Here is a 16,468-nt window from a genome sequence, read left to right as displayed (position 1 = left end):
GTATCAACATGCCAGAGAGTTTTAACACCGTGTCGGTACGACAGAAACTTTTAAACAAAAGACTGATTTATCCTTCGAACTTTTAACGAGATTTTCGGACGACCGTGGAACGAATCACAAACAGCTGTGGATAAAGAAACTGATATGACCTCGAGATGAAAAGCAGGAATATGATCATATCGTCGCTGGCTTGGACAATGCATGTCAGGCAGCGGAGTGTGGAAACGACCGGCAATAAATGCCTTTTCTTTCAACTCAAAAAAATACTCGTGTTTAATGTCTTTCCTTTGTTTCTTTGCGAAGTTTTCATGCACACTGCCGTTAAAATGTAACGACCATGTTACATATAAGTTATTTATTGTCGTGATGGGCAGGCCTTTTGGACAAAAAAGAGTCCCAAAAGATTGAAAAAAAATGGTTACCTCGGAAGAAACTTCAGTTGTAAGAAAGGGAAGAAAGAATGAACCAAGCCGAGAAGAAAGAAAACTTAAAGAAAAAATATATAGAATTTCATCGGTCTGTGGGTATATATCGTTCGTTCTTCTCTTTTGCACTTTCGAGGGTTTTTTTTTGGGGGGGGGGGTTTAGGGAGGTCTAATTTGTTGGTTATATTTCGATATCACAAGAGGCAAAAGTTATAGTATTGTGAATCGGTTATATAATAATTAAAAGAAAATAGTTCATGCGCATTTGATTATCAAATAGCTTAATTGGTTTTAACCACGTGGCGGCAAGATAGGCATTATAAATAAGATGCAAGACCCATACACAACATCGGATTCGTGTTAACATGTTTTAACCACGCAACATTTGTTTGTTTTTTAACGAGAATCTGGGAATATTGAAACAATCTAGTTAAGAGGCCCCAGAAGAATTCGTTTCAAATGCGTGGGAATCTTTTTCATTGACTGAAATTTGAAAATTCACACTCACATGCGAGTTAAATATTTTTATTCGATATCTCACATCTCACGCTGCTATTTGTGTCTGGCCCTCAGAGTGTGCAACTTATTTTAGTGCATTAATTTCAACTCGGTAGACAAGACAAATATTTCAAAAGAAAAGAAGAGGCGGCAGTAAGCTAAACGAACGAAGAAGAAAGAGAGTAGCTTATACAAGCTAGTATTCTTTGCACGTTTGTTCGTTCCGCATATCTATTTACTAATCTATCACAACTGTAACACTTTGTCGAAAACGGCAACTATCTTAAAAAATGGATACCATGCTGCATTTGCTTGGCATCATTGATTTCCTATGTCAAATACATACATTTTGATGATTATATCATTAAAATGTCTAGTCATTCAATTTGTACATTAAAAATAACTTTTTTTTATATTTCTTATGGCGGCCATCTTGAAAAATGGAATCCATCTTGAATTGCCGTGCGGTTGGCGGGTTTTACTGAAAAATTAGGTTCTATTCATGTTGCATTTGCTGCTTGCATACCAAAGGGGACGATTCTTTTGAAATATTGAATTAATCTCTTTGACTGCATTTAATATCGATCAATTATCTGTATTGACTTTTTATCTGAATAATTGGCTGAGGACTTTGTTAGATATGATAATTTTATAGGTACTTTTATTAATAGATAATTTGATATATATCGTTTAAAATTGCATTAATTTACTTGAGAGATAAATTTTGCTTTTATGGGATTTTTTTTTTTTATTTAGAGTGCAACGAATAACTTGTTCCCTTAGCACTTACATTTTGAAGATGAGAAGTCATTAACAAATGAAAACATAAAAAAGTGTATATATACAAAATGATGTAACGAATATGAGTACATCCGGGTTCCTTCTCGCAAGAATATGATTAGATAGTTAAGTCATAAGTACTGAGTGTTAACGCAACCTGTAGGAGACGTCGAATGATATGCTGCGGTATGTGTTGCGCGTTCGGTGACATAAATTAATACAAAAGAGATACCGAGTTTATTTATATACAACCGTAGACTTTATTTAAACAAGAAAGAATATTTATACAATTTTTTTACAGACAATAACTTTTGATGAAAAATGCATAAAATATATGTATGCGTGCGTACGTGCATATTGTTGATCTTTGCCGAGCAGGTGTGAACTGAGATTAATTATGTTGTTTACCGAGGTAATACATGATTGTAGAGTTTGCTCATGATATGTAATGTTTAAGCTTACCTCGATAAAGCTGGAATGTACCCGAAAGCTCATTTAAATACAGCATCATTTTACGTGTGTAAAACACATTTGGAGTGCGTGTAACACGTTCTATCGCCTGTCACTTAATAAAAAGTGAGAAAGGAAAAAGAGAGAGAAAATTGATATCGCCATCTATTGGCTAAAACATGCAATAGGGGCGATAATCGTATAAGTCTCAAAACTGAAAGTGTTGTACATTGTGTCTGTGTGTTCGCTATGCGCGAAACTCGGACTAATGTGTCACTACGAATACACCGAAAGCCTAACGCTTAAGGTTAATACAAGCTACGAACCCGTTCACTAAGGCTGTATTGCTCAATACAGTAGCCAAGGTCACTCAGTTACTTAAAAAATATATCCCTATCGCAGTACCTATTACCAAATTATTAATTTTTATTCAAAATTAAATACAATTCAAAATAAAGTGTTCGAAAAGAATGAGAGCTGGATGTGTCCGATATCATTTTAGAGAAAGAAAGGTGTTTGTTTGTAAGGACAAATTAAGTGTTTGCTTCGGCTGTAGCTTACGTATATGTAAATGAATAGGCAACAAAGATATGTATTACTTCTGATAATAACCGTTGTTATCGGTTTAATAACAAACCAAAACTGACCAAAGGACCAGTATCATTTTTAACCGATTTATTTAACAACTTTACGGAAAAAAATGAGCTTTTATTATGTCAACAATCCTGGGCTATACTCGATTGCTTTGCTGACTCCATTTGTTGGGTCGTTGCCGTAAACTAAAACAAGGAGAAAATAACTTCAGCTGGGTGGATTTGAGATTGATAATAATATATTAATACTAATATTATTGTATTAATAAAATCATGTATTTCGAGCGAATGGTAGTGAAACGTTGTTTATGCTACGCCGAGAGAAGTGCATGATTCCGAGATCATCCTCCCAAGGTCTTCTCGGCGTAAGAATCACCTCGATGAAAAACTACATCGAGGAGTGATCATGTCCTGAACCAATCAGACGAGAAGCGCATATGACGAAGCAATCACCGATTAGCTAGAATGAATCTGAGGGCGTCAGCCCCCAACCCATCACCTCATTATATAAGCACAAGCGATTTTAGAGAAGATTAGAAGAAATTTCAGATCTTGGAGTAAAATGACAAGTCTCGATAGAAGAGAGTCTGGAATGAGAACCTGACCGCTGAGCTGTACGCCGACGTTAGTATCGCCCCGTCATCTTTTATTCATCTAGCGAGCCGCAAGACCATAGGTTTAGTACGCCTGACATGTTATGGTCCTCACACGAAAATAGAATTGAAAAAAAATCTTCCAGCTACTAAAAACAATTCATAACATTGACGCTTATCGCTGACAGAAGTTCCCCCATGCCATCACATAAGTGAGCTGATGGCGACAACATTAATAAAGGAAAGAAAGGACGAAGTAACTTGTTTGTGATTCTTCGAACGAACTATTGGTGTCACGAGTTCAAACACCAATACATATAGTCACACCTTTTGTACCATTGTATTATAATAAACTTTGTTATTAGATTGTTTACCAATTAATATATCCTATAGTTGTAGAAAACTAACAACGTCTTCATTTGGTTTTTTACTTAATTGCTCTACGGAGTAATGTGCCTTCAGTTTCAGGAACTAACCCTGAGTCCAAGTGGCGGTACACGAAATTAATCTAATCACAACGTAAGGTGTGTGTCGTTTTCTTTGACTCAAGAAGATCGATTACCTCACTCGTGAACTCTCCGAGAAAGAGAGTGAAGAAACCAGAAGCGACCAACCAACTCCGTCCCCGTGTAGACGATGATGGTCAAGCTATCGTGCTGTAAGAGTTGTTCAGCCTGACCAGAATAGGTGTTGCACTTTCTTAAGCCTTCTGTGATCGGAAGGGCCTAAAAACGAACTTATATACTGGTCGAAGACATACTTGGGGTAGTCGTCTGGTTATACTTACGTACTAGCTCATGATCAATTTGAAGCGGCTGTTTTTTTTTTGTTTGTTTTTGTTTTGTTTTGTTTTTTGTTTTTTTGTTGGGGGGATTTTCGTTTTTTGTATTGTTTGTTTGTTTTTGTTTTTTGTTTGTTTTTGTTTTTTTGCTTTTTGTTTTGTTTTTGTTTTGTTTTTTTGTGGGGGGATTTTCGTTTTTTGTTTTGTTTTTTTGTTTTTGTTTTTGTTTTTTTGTGACACTATCTTTAGAATATTGTCGTACATGGACAACAGGTTTATTTATCCGGTTTGCGTTTTCTGATGTTGTTTTAATGGATCCTCCCAACCTTTCATATATGTATTGCTTTCACTACGTCTGTGGAACTCCATCTACTCCTCCTGTATGGTAACCCTTTATAATATCAATTGAATTCGATTGCCTGAATCTAAAAAAAAAACATCTAGTATTCCCAAATGATCATGCATTTGGTACTGGCCAGATTTAACTTCGGTGATCTAGGGAGACTAACTTGGGATTATATTTATTTTATTAGTTTTATTCACTAGTTTTATTTTAGGCCGTCGCTTAACAGTATTATTACGTGTTAATTTTTGTTAGTGAGAGAATATTTGTGTCCATGGACTTGTTTCGTTGAACGATGTGGTTGTGCGCCGCCGAGTGTTGTAGTCTGTGAACGCGTCCATCGAGGCCTTTCTGCCATGATCCCAAATAGGCTTATGAGGACGTATCCAAGTCCGTTGGACAGGGGCGTAATCAAAATACTATAATAAAGAGTGTTTCTGAATTATTTAGATTAGAACTGATTATTCGTATTATTTGGATTGTTTCAACTTCTGTTCTCATCTTAAGTGTTATTTTCAAAACGTTTCTGTAGATGTAACCTCCGACATTCTTCAAGTGCATCTTGTCGAACTAGGGAATCTTTCTCTCGAACTCGGGAATCTTCACGGAATTTCAAATTGAACTCTTAATTTAATCCACGAGGGTAGTATGCTCTCGTTCCGTCAGCCATTACTAGGTAGCATTACTAACTAATTTGCAATTTTATTTTGAGTGTCGCCCGCACTGAGGATTGAAGTTTTAACCTCCAGAAGAGCGTAACTTGACAACTGAATTTTACCAAGTACTTTATCCACTAGCCACGGGTTCTTGTGGGGTTCGACAAGTTATACTTGAAGAAGGTTGAAGGTTACATCGAGCAAACGTTGTGAAAATAACACTCAAGGTGAGGACAGTAGTCCGAAGAATCCAAATAACAAGAATAAAACAAAATAGAAAAATGTTGTGTAGTATGCGAAGGAATTCGTTGATTGAGGGATTTTGTCGAATAAAAAGTTGATACGTAATAATCATGCTTACTGCCGCTGCTACTATTGTTGTTGTTGTTGTTGTTGTTGTTGTTGTTGTTGAAGAGGAGAAGTGGGGGAGGAGGAGGAAAAGAGGAGGAGGAGGAAAAGGAGGAGGAGTAGCATTATTTATTCACTTGGAATTAATCAGATGATTATTATTGGCATTGGTTTCCCTAATATCTTTCTAGATAGAATTTTTATAGAAAGACATCGAGTACATATGGGAGGGTCCATGTGAAGGTTGCCAACATCCTTAAGTGAAAGTATTTTTGCTGTTGTTGTTGTTGGGCATCATTCGCTCATTTATTAATGATTCAAATGATTATTGTTGGCATTGCATTGGTTCCGCGATATCTTTCTAGTTAGAATTCTTTCTAGAAAAACACCAGTTACATGGTGGAGGGACCACGTGAAGGTTGTCAACATCCATAAGTGTCTCTGCAGAATAAACTGAGTTTGACATGGCATAGAGAGGATTGTCAAACCATATTATTAACAACTTAGCCATCGTCACGCCTCAGCTCTACCACTTCAAACAGTAAACGTGTGTATGTGTGTGTTCACCAATCTTTTTTTTTAATTACTCCCCCATATAAATCTATTAAACACATAGTCAATTCCACGAACGATGCTTCGGAGATTCTTTACTGTACTAAAACTACCTACGACATCATATACGTAGGCAATGTGTTTACTAATGTAATCCATTTCTTATTAAGCTGGTTAATCGCTTGTACTTTTGTGGCTGTAATCTCTCTATGCATGCTCGTTTGAAATGCCTTTTTTATTTGAAACGCTTCGATATACTTCAAAGCTCTATTGCTGTTAAAGGCGGATATTAATATGGACGTCACTCTTTTGTTGACTCAAGTGTGTTCACTGTGTCAGAATTAGATTGAATCAGCTAAAAATTCGTTTCAATAGAATTGATCACCTTTTTTTTTCTTTCTTGACTACCACGTTCCATAGCGTTACTTTTTCCCCCTTTATTGCTTTGTTTTGTTTTCAGATATTTTCTTATTGAAAAATACTATCTGGAGTATATATATATATATATATATATATATATATATATATATATATATATATATATATATATATATATATACATATATATATATATATATATACTCGGGTCTTTTTATATTCAAAAGTAATGGACTAATGAATTCAACGAGGTTGTTAGATAGTGCTCAATAAAAAGAGCTGATAATACTTGTTTATTGTTATATAAACATGCTCACATCCCGCTGCTACAAATAACCACTTGTTTCAATCAAACAACAGATATCATCAGGCAGCGACTTGACTATTCAAAAGTTCAATGAATAACCTCATTCATTGAACAGTTTATTCATTGAACTTTTGAATAGTCAAGTCGCTGCCTGATGATATCTGTTGTTTGATTGAAACAAGTGGCTATTTGTAGCAGCGGGATGTGAGCATGTTTATATAACAATAAACAAGTATATATATATATATATATATATATATATATATATATATATATATACAAAAAGGAAAAACAACCATAAATTTCAGTTAGACGTATCTCATTATAAATTTATTTCAACGCTATAGGCAATAAAGCATTTTAAAAGGAGCAAACTGATTGAAGGCTTTCGCTTGATTGAAGAACAGAAAAGCTACCGCCTCGATATATATATATATATATATATATATATATATATATATATATATATATATATATATACTAGCAAAAGTACCCGTCGTTGACTGGGTTCAAAAACAGCCTACAGAAAATGGACTCTGATTTATGAAAGCATGATAGGTTATGAAAAGGAAGGGTTGTAAAGAGATAGCTCCGAATTTGGGGGTATCAAAACCAAAGCAAAATATGATGAAAGTAAAAATAAAATAGATAAACCCCATAATTTATTATACCATATCTGTTCACACTGAAACACTTATCACAATATTCTGTGGATCTATATTAAAAAATCTTGTTAAACTTTGTGACATATTTCCATTCTATGGAGGTCAGGTGCGAACGAACACCCCATAATTTTAAATAAGGGGTCAAAATTAGGGTCAAAGTTTTTTAAAATTAGGGTCAAAGATTTAAAATTAGGGTCAAAGTTTTTTAAAATTTGACCTCTTCGGTTTCGTCCAACTGTTCTCTCTATCTATCTATCTATCTATATCTATCTATATATATATATATATATATATATATATATATATATATATATATATATATATGTGTGTGTGTGTGTGTATATCTATCTATCTATCTATCTATCTATATATATATATATATATATATATATATATATATATATACATACATAAATGCAAATGTTAATATTTACATATAGTTCAGTTTTTCATTAGTTTGATTTGTTTTATTTAATAATAGATGTTCTCATCCACAGATGTCCTGATATCTAGCAAGTTAATTTTTTTTACGGCAGAAATAGTTAAGACAATTCCATTTATTTTCAGTTTGGAGAGAGAATCTATTTCTTTACTTTCCCTTAAACAAGTTAGTTGGACTTTTATAAGTACAATACTTAATAATTTTTTTTATTATTCATTTTTTTTTAATGGAGAGTAGAGAATGAATTGTGAGTGCATTATCGGCAGCTCCCGTTACTCTCGCTTCTCTTTATTTGTCCCTCAGTCCTCATTTTTAATGAGTGATTTTTCTGACAAAGGGAGAAGAAAAAGCTGTATTCTAGGTTGGCAGTATTTTGCGTGAACACCCGCCAGAGATACGGAAATTTTGTTTTTATGTCTATCCTTGTAGCCATGTCACTAGTAAGGGTGCTGGACGTAAACGTTTTATCTGGGCTGACGTTATCCGGCTGATAGTCAGCGACCCGAACCTTCGATTAACCACTAAGGAGGCTGTCCTATCAGCAGGTGCAAAGTATTGGGACTGCTGTATTGCCATTTGGTGAATGGATTCTGAACCTTGCAGTAGCTTCTGGCGGGCCCCCTCGATGCCATATTAGTGGGTAATTGTTACTGCTTTACCTTATCATGTGCTACAAAAAAAATTATTCGTTTCTTTTTCTCTCTTATTTTCCCTCTCTGTCCTGCTCTAAGTCCACAAATCCCAAAATTCCATCATGAAATGTTTCAAGAAAAATACACGATTAAACCCGGATCTACAACTTCCAGCGTAGACCTCCACAACTATGTCTCCTTCTCCAACATCAGGGATCTACGTTCTAACCTTTCAGAGGTTGAAGCCCAATTACAGGAGACTAAACCAGACCTATTATTCCTAAGCGAAAATGGCATTGGACAGACTATTCACTTAGATAATTCGTAATTAAAGGATGCTCTAACTTAACTTCCAATTCTGACCCTCAATATCGTCATGAGCATGGAATATGTGCCTATATTAAACATGGCTTTCCATGTGGTAGGGACATCTCCAGAGAATATCCTACTTTACCCTATATGTGCTTTCGGGTTGCACTTGCTCACACTACTGCGTTTATATTTACTCTCTACCGCCCCCACAATAGTGAAGTTACTATCTTTAAAAGCATATCTGAGAAAATTGACCATGTCCTATCTGCTAACATTCACGTATGTGGAGACTTCAATGTTCACAATGTGGAATGGTTAACCCACTCAAACAAGACCGATGATGAGGGGAGGTTCTGTCACGATTTCTCCATCGCTTATGACCTCACAGATTGTTCTTGAAACCACCCGTGTGCCCGACTCTGATGGTCAGTATGCAAGTCTCCTAGTCCTTTTTCTCACAACTTGCCCTAAACTGTTCAGTTTCCGTTCTGTTTTCACTTGGATCTTCCGACCACTCTGTTATATCAATTAAGATAAAAATGAAATGTATAAAGTCTTCAGACGTACCTCTCCATCGTACAGTATATCGATACTCTATGGAAGACTGGGATAACTTCCGTACATTTATATCGAATCTACCTCTGCGTTTCATGTTTAAAAAGGATGTGCCCTCTATAGTATCAGACCTGACAGAATGGTTAAGTGTAGGTATAGACCGTTTCATACCCTCGAAAAACTTTCCGCGAAAATCTAACAGCCAGCCATGGTTCTCTCCAGAATGTGCTGCTGCCATTGCGCACAGAAATCACTTTTTCCATTGCTTCAAACATAATAGATGTACTGAGACTAAAGCTGCTTTCAGGACTGCCAGCAACCATTATAAAAAAGTAATAAAGAATGCAAGAGAGTTGTATGCTCAGTCCGTCAAGTCCAAAGTAGCTGAGCAGCGGCTTGATTCCCACCAGTTTTGGCAAATAGCAAACAATTCTGAACAGAAACGCGTGCCCTATCCCAACTATCATCAATGGACCTGGGGTAATCTTGTCAGCATCAGACAAGGCCAAACTCTTTGCCAAGCACTTTGCAGCTAATTCTCCCCTATGCAACCAAGGCCATCAATCCCAAATATTTCCTCCTGTATCAGAAAACACGCTATGTGATATACAAATATCTGTACGTGATGTTGCCAACCTAATCAAAAACCTTGATTCCAGTAAAGCAACCGGCCCTGACGGTATTCCAATTATAGTACTCAAACAACTTCAACCAGAACTAGCGCCCATAATAGAAAACTGTTTAAAGGTTGTCTTAAGGAGAATTGCTTCCCATCACCCTGGAAAATTTCATCAGTTTGCTCTGTATTTAAGAATTCAGGTGATCAGTCATCTCCCGTCTCAGTACATGCCAATAAGTCTCCTGTGCGCCATGAGTAAGTTGCTGGAATCTGTGTTAAATAGATAAGTAATCAACGATCTCAGCAAAAATAACCTTCTTAGTGACACACAATATGGTTTCTGTTCTGCTAGATCTACAGCAGATGTGCTTACAGTTATGACTCATAGGATTAGCGAATCTTTCGACGTGGGCAACCTTTCCAGGGCAATTGCTCTTGACATATCAAAAGCCTTTGATAGAGTATGGTATAAAGGTGTGACCTTGACACGTGGTCTTACACGCCCTTGACCCCTGATCGCGGCCCAGTTATGATCTGCACCCTGGTCGGTGCAGTTATGATATGTCGACTGGACAACCAGGTCTGCCAACTGTTAGTACGTCGCGTCACCCAGTGAGTTCTTCGTTAAGGCGTTGGGGATTCTTCTCGGGTGCTCGGTCCTCAAGGCCTGTTCTCCGTGGATCGTCTAGTTATCCTGAGTGTTCGTTGACGGATACGGTGTCACAAATGGCAAATAAAGAATGTACATATATAGGGATCAACGCACATCAGCAACAAAACTCCGGAGGTTGGTTAATATAATATATATTTCGGAAATTCATAAAAGAAGTATTTACAGCATATACATATAGTTGACAATTAATTCAAGCAAGCAGTTAGTTCTAAAACTGAGCTTCTGTTGTTGAAATACCTGGTCGGTATCGCGGACTTTGCGTAATTCTCGTTAAGTGATCGACACGTTATAAGCGTTGAGTTATCAGGCAACAAGCGAGGGGGAGAGAGAGAGAGAGGTGGTGATTCTGCCGAGACTTAGCTCTGATTCCGGACTCTCTCTTCTTCTCTTCTCTTCTTACTCTTACTCCTGACTTAATCTCTGATTTTTCATTTCTTTTATAATACAATTATGGAATGATGACGACACCCATGTTCGTCATCGACCAATCAAATTGCTTGATTATAATTCGACGGGGCCTTTTCTCATTGGTTGATTATACTTCGACAGGGCCCTTTTTCATTGGTCCATTTCCAAAATTGGATTGACTCCCCCCTTAATTAACGCCCAACTTGCACGTTGTATTAATTAACTCCTCCCTGGCTTACTAATGGAATTTTCCCATATCCAGGAAAATTATTTTTCCTTTGACTTAAAGCAAATCACGCGATTTTATTTGTTTTTAAAATTATCTATTGATCTCACTTTTCGCTTTGATAATTCAAAGGAATTTTAGTTTATCTTTGAATTAAGTTCTGGTTGTCGGCCATTCTATTATATCATACATTTTGTTTACGTCAAAAGACCAAGAATGCATTTGTCGCTTTGAACTTATCGGACAACACATTTTCCCATCCGAGCAAAAATATTTCATAACTTACATTTTCAGTCGACCTGATTCACCAAATGACAATTCTCGATACGTTATCTTATTGTTTTGAAATTTCGGACAATTCATTTTTTCCTATCTTTTGTTCTAAAACATAATGCCGAGTCACTGCGTGTGTTTCTCTTAGATCAAAAACAACCCGACTTTTTTTCAACTTGTCAAAACTCACAGATCAACCTTGGCTCATAGTTTTGCCAATTGCGGGTGTGAAATCCCCACCCCTCCGGCTCCTGTACCACTATGATTTCGGCCATTGGAGATCAAACGCCTGTGTATTTTGGCTAAAATATTTTATGCATTCTTTTTCGCTTTTGAAGTCTAGAATGTGATTTAACTTCTCGCTACAAAGGCACTCTTGCCGCCGCCATTTCAACAACAGACTTAGCTCAGAATTTATTCACAAAAAAAAATTAATAATAATTTTTATTCCTTCAACCCGATCATCGTCCGGGAACAAAAAATTACTTTTAACCAAAGGAAACGTCACATCAACCCTACAGGTCTGATGTGGCCTCTCTTTAGTGTTACAAAGGTTTACTTCACAAGATCTCCAGCTATGTTATAGCTAGAAATGTCTTCTCAATCATCAAATCATTTCTCTCTGATAGGTTCATGAGAGTAGTAATTGATGGGCAGAAATCAGAAGCTCACAGTATTAATGCTGGAGTCCCTCAGGGTTCCATCCTGAGCCCAACTCTCTTCTTGATTTACATTAATGATCTTCCAAATCACATCCTTACATCATTCGTAGACATTTATGCTGATGACACAACCATCTATAGTAGCACATCTAAGTCAGTAAACGACCAAGTTCTCTCTGATTCTCTCTCCTTTGATCTTGAGTACGTGGTACAATGGGGAAAGGAATTGCTGGTCACTTTTAATGCAACTAAAACCAAGCTTCTCTCTTTACATCATCAACATTCTGATCCCCATCTGGCATCAATTGGAATGAATGGCTCTCTTCTTGCGGAGGCCTCAAGTTTTGACAAGCTTCTTGACTTGACCTTTACTCCTGATCTGAAATGGAACACGTACATCAAATCTGTTGCCAAAGCCTCTAGAAAAATGGTGGGATCCTTCCATCGAGCCAGTAGATATCTCACTGCTGATGCAATTCTGTATTTATATAAGAGACAAGTTCATCCAAGGATGGAGTACTGTTGCTACATCTGGGCAAGAGCTGCTAGAAAGGACTTATTCTGCCTTGATGGAGTTCAAAATAGACTTCGTAGGAGATGTCCTTTTTTTCTTCCCTGCAACGTCTTTCTCACAGAAGAGATATAGCGAGTTTGTCTTTGCTTTATCATTATTTTTATGACAAGTGCTCGACTGAACTTCAATCTATAGTCACCTTTGAAAATTACTATATGGTCCAATTGACTACTGTACACTCTTTACCCCTTATCCTCGAGTGGCTCCTGGGCCTTGATAAGTGGTGATGCCTATGTAAAAATAATTGTATATATATATATATATATTAATTACATGATTGTGTATGTATATATATATATATATATATATATATATATATATATATATAAAATATATTTTAGTCATCGACATACAGACCTGTTTCGTTGTATCACAACTCATCAGTGCCGCTAGACTAACACCTCTCCCAAGCCGAGGATCGAACCTAGAACCGTCGTGATGACAGTCGGCAGTCCTACCCCCTTGACTACGGAATCGGTGGCCGAAATTAACCTGTCCGAACGATTATTTAAATAAACATTCGTCCGCTACTCGTAGAGGGCTCAAACGTTTGTTTGTAAACAAATCGCGAGCTTCGCATTATTTCAGCTAAATTAAGTAGCGAGTAAGATAATTTACGACAGTGCTCTACCAAAGAGGGGAGCTTTATAAAATATATTTTAGTCATCGACATACAGACCTGTTTCGTTGTATCACAACTCATCAGTGCCGCTAGACTAACACCTCTCCCAAGCCGAGGATCGAACCTAGAACCGTCGTGATGACAGTCGGCAGTCCTACCCCCTTGACTACGGAATCGGTGGCCGAAATTAACCTGTCCGAACGATTATTTAAATAAACATTCGTCCGCTACTCGTAGAGGGCTCAAACGTTTGTTTGTAAACAAATCGCGAGCTTCGCATTATTTCAGCTAAATTAAGTAGCGAGTAAGATAATTTACGAGAGTGCTCTACCAAAGAGGGGAGCTTTATAAAATATATTTTAGTCATCGACATACAGACCTGTTTCGTTGTATCACAACTCATCAGTGCCGCTAGACTAACACCTCTCCCAAGCCGAGGATCGAACCTAGAACCGTCGTGATGACAGTCGGCAGTCCTACCCCCTTGACTACGGAATCGGTGGCCGAAATTAACCTGTCCGAACGATTATTTAAATAAACATTCGTCCGCTACTCGTAGAGGGCTCAAACGTTTGTTTGTAAACAAATCGCGAGCTTCGCATTATTTCAGCTAAATTAAGTAGCGAGTAAGATAATTTACGAGAGTGCTCTACCAAAGAGGGGAGCTTTATAAAATATATTTTAGTCATCGACATACAGACCTGTTTCGTTGTATCACAACTCATCAGTGCCGCTAGACTAACACCTCTCCCAAGCCGAGGATCGAACCTAGAACCGTCGTGATGACAGTCGGCAGTCCTACCCCCTTGACTACGGAATCGGTGGCCGAAATTAACCTGTCCGAACGATTATTTAAATAAACATTCGTCCGCTACTCGTAGAGGGCTCAAACGTTTGTTTGTAAACAAATCGCGAGCTTCGCATTATTTCAGCTAAATTAAGTAGCGAGTAAGATAATTTACGAGAGTGCTCTACCAAAGAGGGGAGCTTTATAAAATATATTTTAGTCATCGACATACAGACCTGTTTCGTTGTATCACAACTCATCAGTGCCGCTAGACTAACACCTCTCCCAAGCCGAGGATCGAACCTAGAACCGTCGTGATGACAGTCGGCAGTCCTACCCCCTTGACTACGGAATCGGTGGCCGAAATTAACCTGTCCGAACGATTATTTAAATAAACATTCGTCCGCTACTCGTAGAGGGCTCAAACGTTTGTTTGTAAACAAATCGCGAGCTTCGCATTATTTCAGCTAAATTAAGTAGCGAGTAAGATAATTTACGAGAGTGCTCTACCAAAGAGGGGAGCTTTATAAAATATATTTTAGTCATCGACATACAGACCTGTTTCGTTGTATCACAACTCATCAGTGCCGCTAGACTAACACCTCTCCCAAGCCGAGGATCGAACCTAGAACCGTCGTGATGACAGTCGGCAGTCCTACCCCCTTGACTACGGAATCGGTGGCCGAAATTAACCTGTCCGAACGATTATTTAAATAAACATTCGTCCGCTACTCGTAGAGGGCTCAAACGTTTGTTTGTAAACAAATCGCGAGCTTCGCATTATTTCAGCTAAATTAAGTAGCGAGTAAGATAATTTACGAGAGTGCTCTACCAAAGAGGGGAGCTTTATAAAATATATTTTAGTCATCGACATACAGACCTGTTTCGTTGTATCACAACTCATCAGTGCCGCTAGACTAACACCTCTCCCAAGCCGAGGATCGAACCTAGAACCGTCGTGATGACAGTCGGCAGTCCTACCCCCTTGACTACGGAATCGGTGGCCGAAATTAACCTGTCCGAACGATTATTTAAATAAACATTCGTCCGCTACTCGTAGAGGGCTCAAACGTTTGTTTGTAAACAAATACAATCATGTAATCAATAGAGGTTTACTAGTAAAATAATCACAAAAGTGAGAAGTAAAGCTTAATACCATAAAAACTGTGAATCAGAAATTTACAAATTTATTTTTTGACAAAAAAAGCGGTGAAATATCCTTATTCAGTTTCAAAGAATATAATATTCTTCTCGTCAGAGGATAGAAACTGGTTACAAAATTATATATATATATATTGTGACCTAGTATTGAAATTGAATTTTGTATTTAAATCAAAATTTAAATACTTAATTTTAGGCTGACGAGATATATCGTTCTTGTTCTTTATATTTCGTCGCCGAGGTAAAATAAAAGATGATTCCCACAAGATAGGCTAGTGCAGTAGTCGTTTTGGAACTGAGCGAGGTCTACTAATGTACCCCTACCCATTTAAAACTTGCAGAGACTTTACCGCCTGGAGATTTCATCAAGTCTATCTTTAGACCGGATTGTGAAGCAGAGAGGAAGGGGGAGACCGGAGAGTTATCGCTTTCCCTTTCCCTTTTTTTAACTGTACACTAGCGGAAGTCGCTCTTTTCGGTTTGGATTGCCGACCTATTAAGAGGTCTCTCTCCTCGTCGGAGGATGAGGGGCGACTGCTTCCCCTCATGTGAAAAGTATATGGATATACGAAACGCGGACGACGCGACCTTCTCCAGTCATGCGAGAGAATGCGATGAATTTACTTACTCACGAACGAGACGATGGCTTTTTCCCATCATGCGAAAGAAATATGGATGTGCCGAACGCACGATGTGATATCTTATCCCTCACGAAAGCGACAGATATATAACGCGCGAGCAAGAAAAGAAAACACGTGAGATGGCTATGTGAACTTTTCCCATACGGAAGGAAATATCTTGGATTAACTGCGTCGTCGTCGAGTTATGAAACACCCCAGCAAAATAAACAAAAAAAGGGAAATCAAAAGAAACTTGTAAGTGCAAAAACTTTGATTACTCCCCCCCCCCCCAAGGACTTTCGCTCATTTCCATACGCGTAGATATACTCCCGTTTCAATAACTTTGAATACATTTCTTTTTCTTTTGTTAAACTCTTCTTTTTTTTTTCTTAAATAAATCTATTTTTGTATCGTTTGGAAAAGTGTTTGTTATTTCGTTATTTTCTCGCATTTTTTATTGTGTTCGTCCTTGCGTTTCCATCTACTTGCTTTATTATTTTATTTTTGCTGTGTCACATATGCGATAAAGAGAA

Source organism: Euprymna scolopes, chromosome 12, assembly GCF_053919585.1.
Source record: "Euprymna scolopes isolate OS-2025 chromosome 12, ASM5391958v1, whole genome shotgun sequence".
Taxonomy (NCBI): domain Eukaryota; kingdom Metazoa; phylum Mollusca; class Cephalopoda; order Sepiida; family Sepiolidae; genus Euprymna; species Euprymna scolopes.
This window is presented reverse-complemented; position numbering follows the sequence as displayed.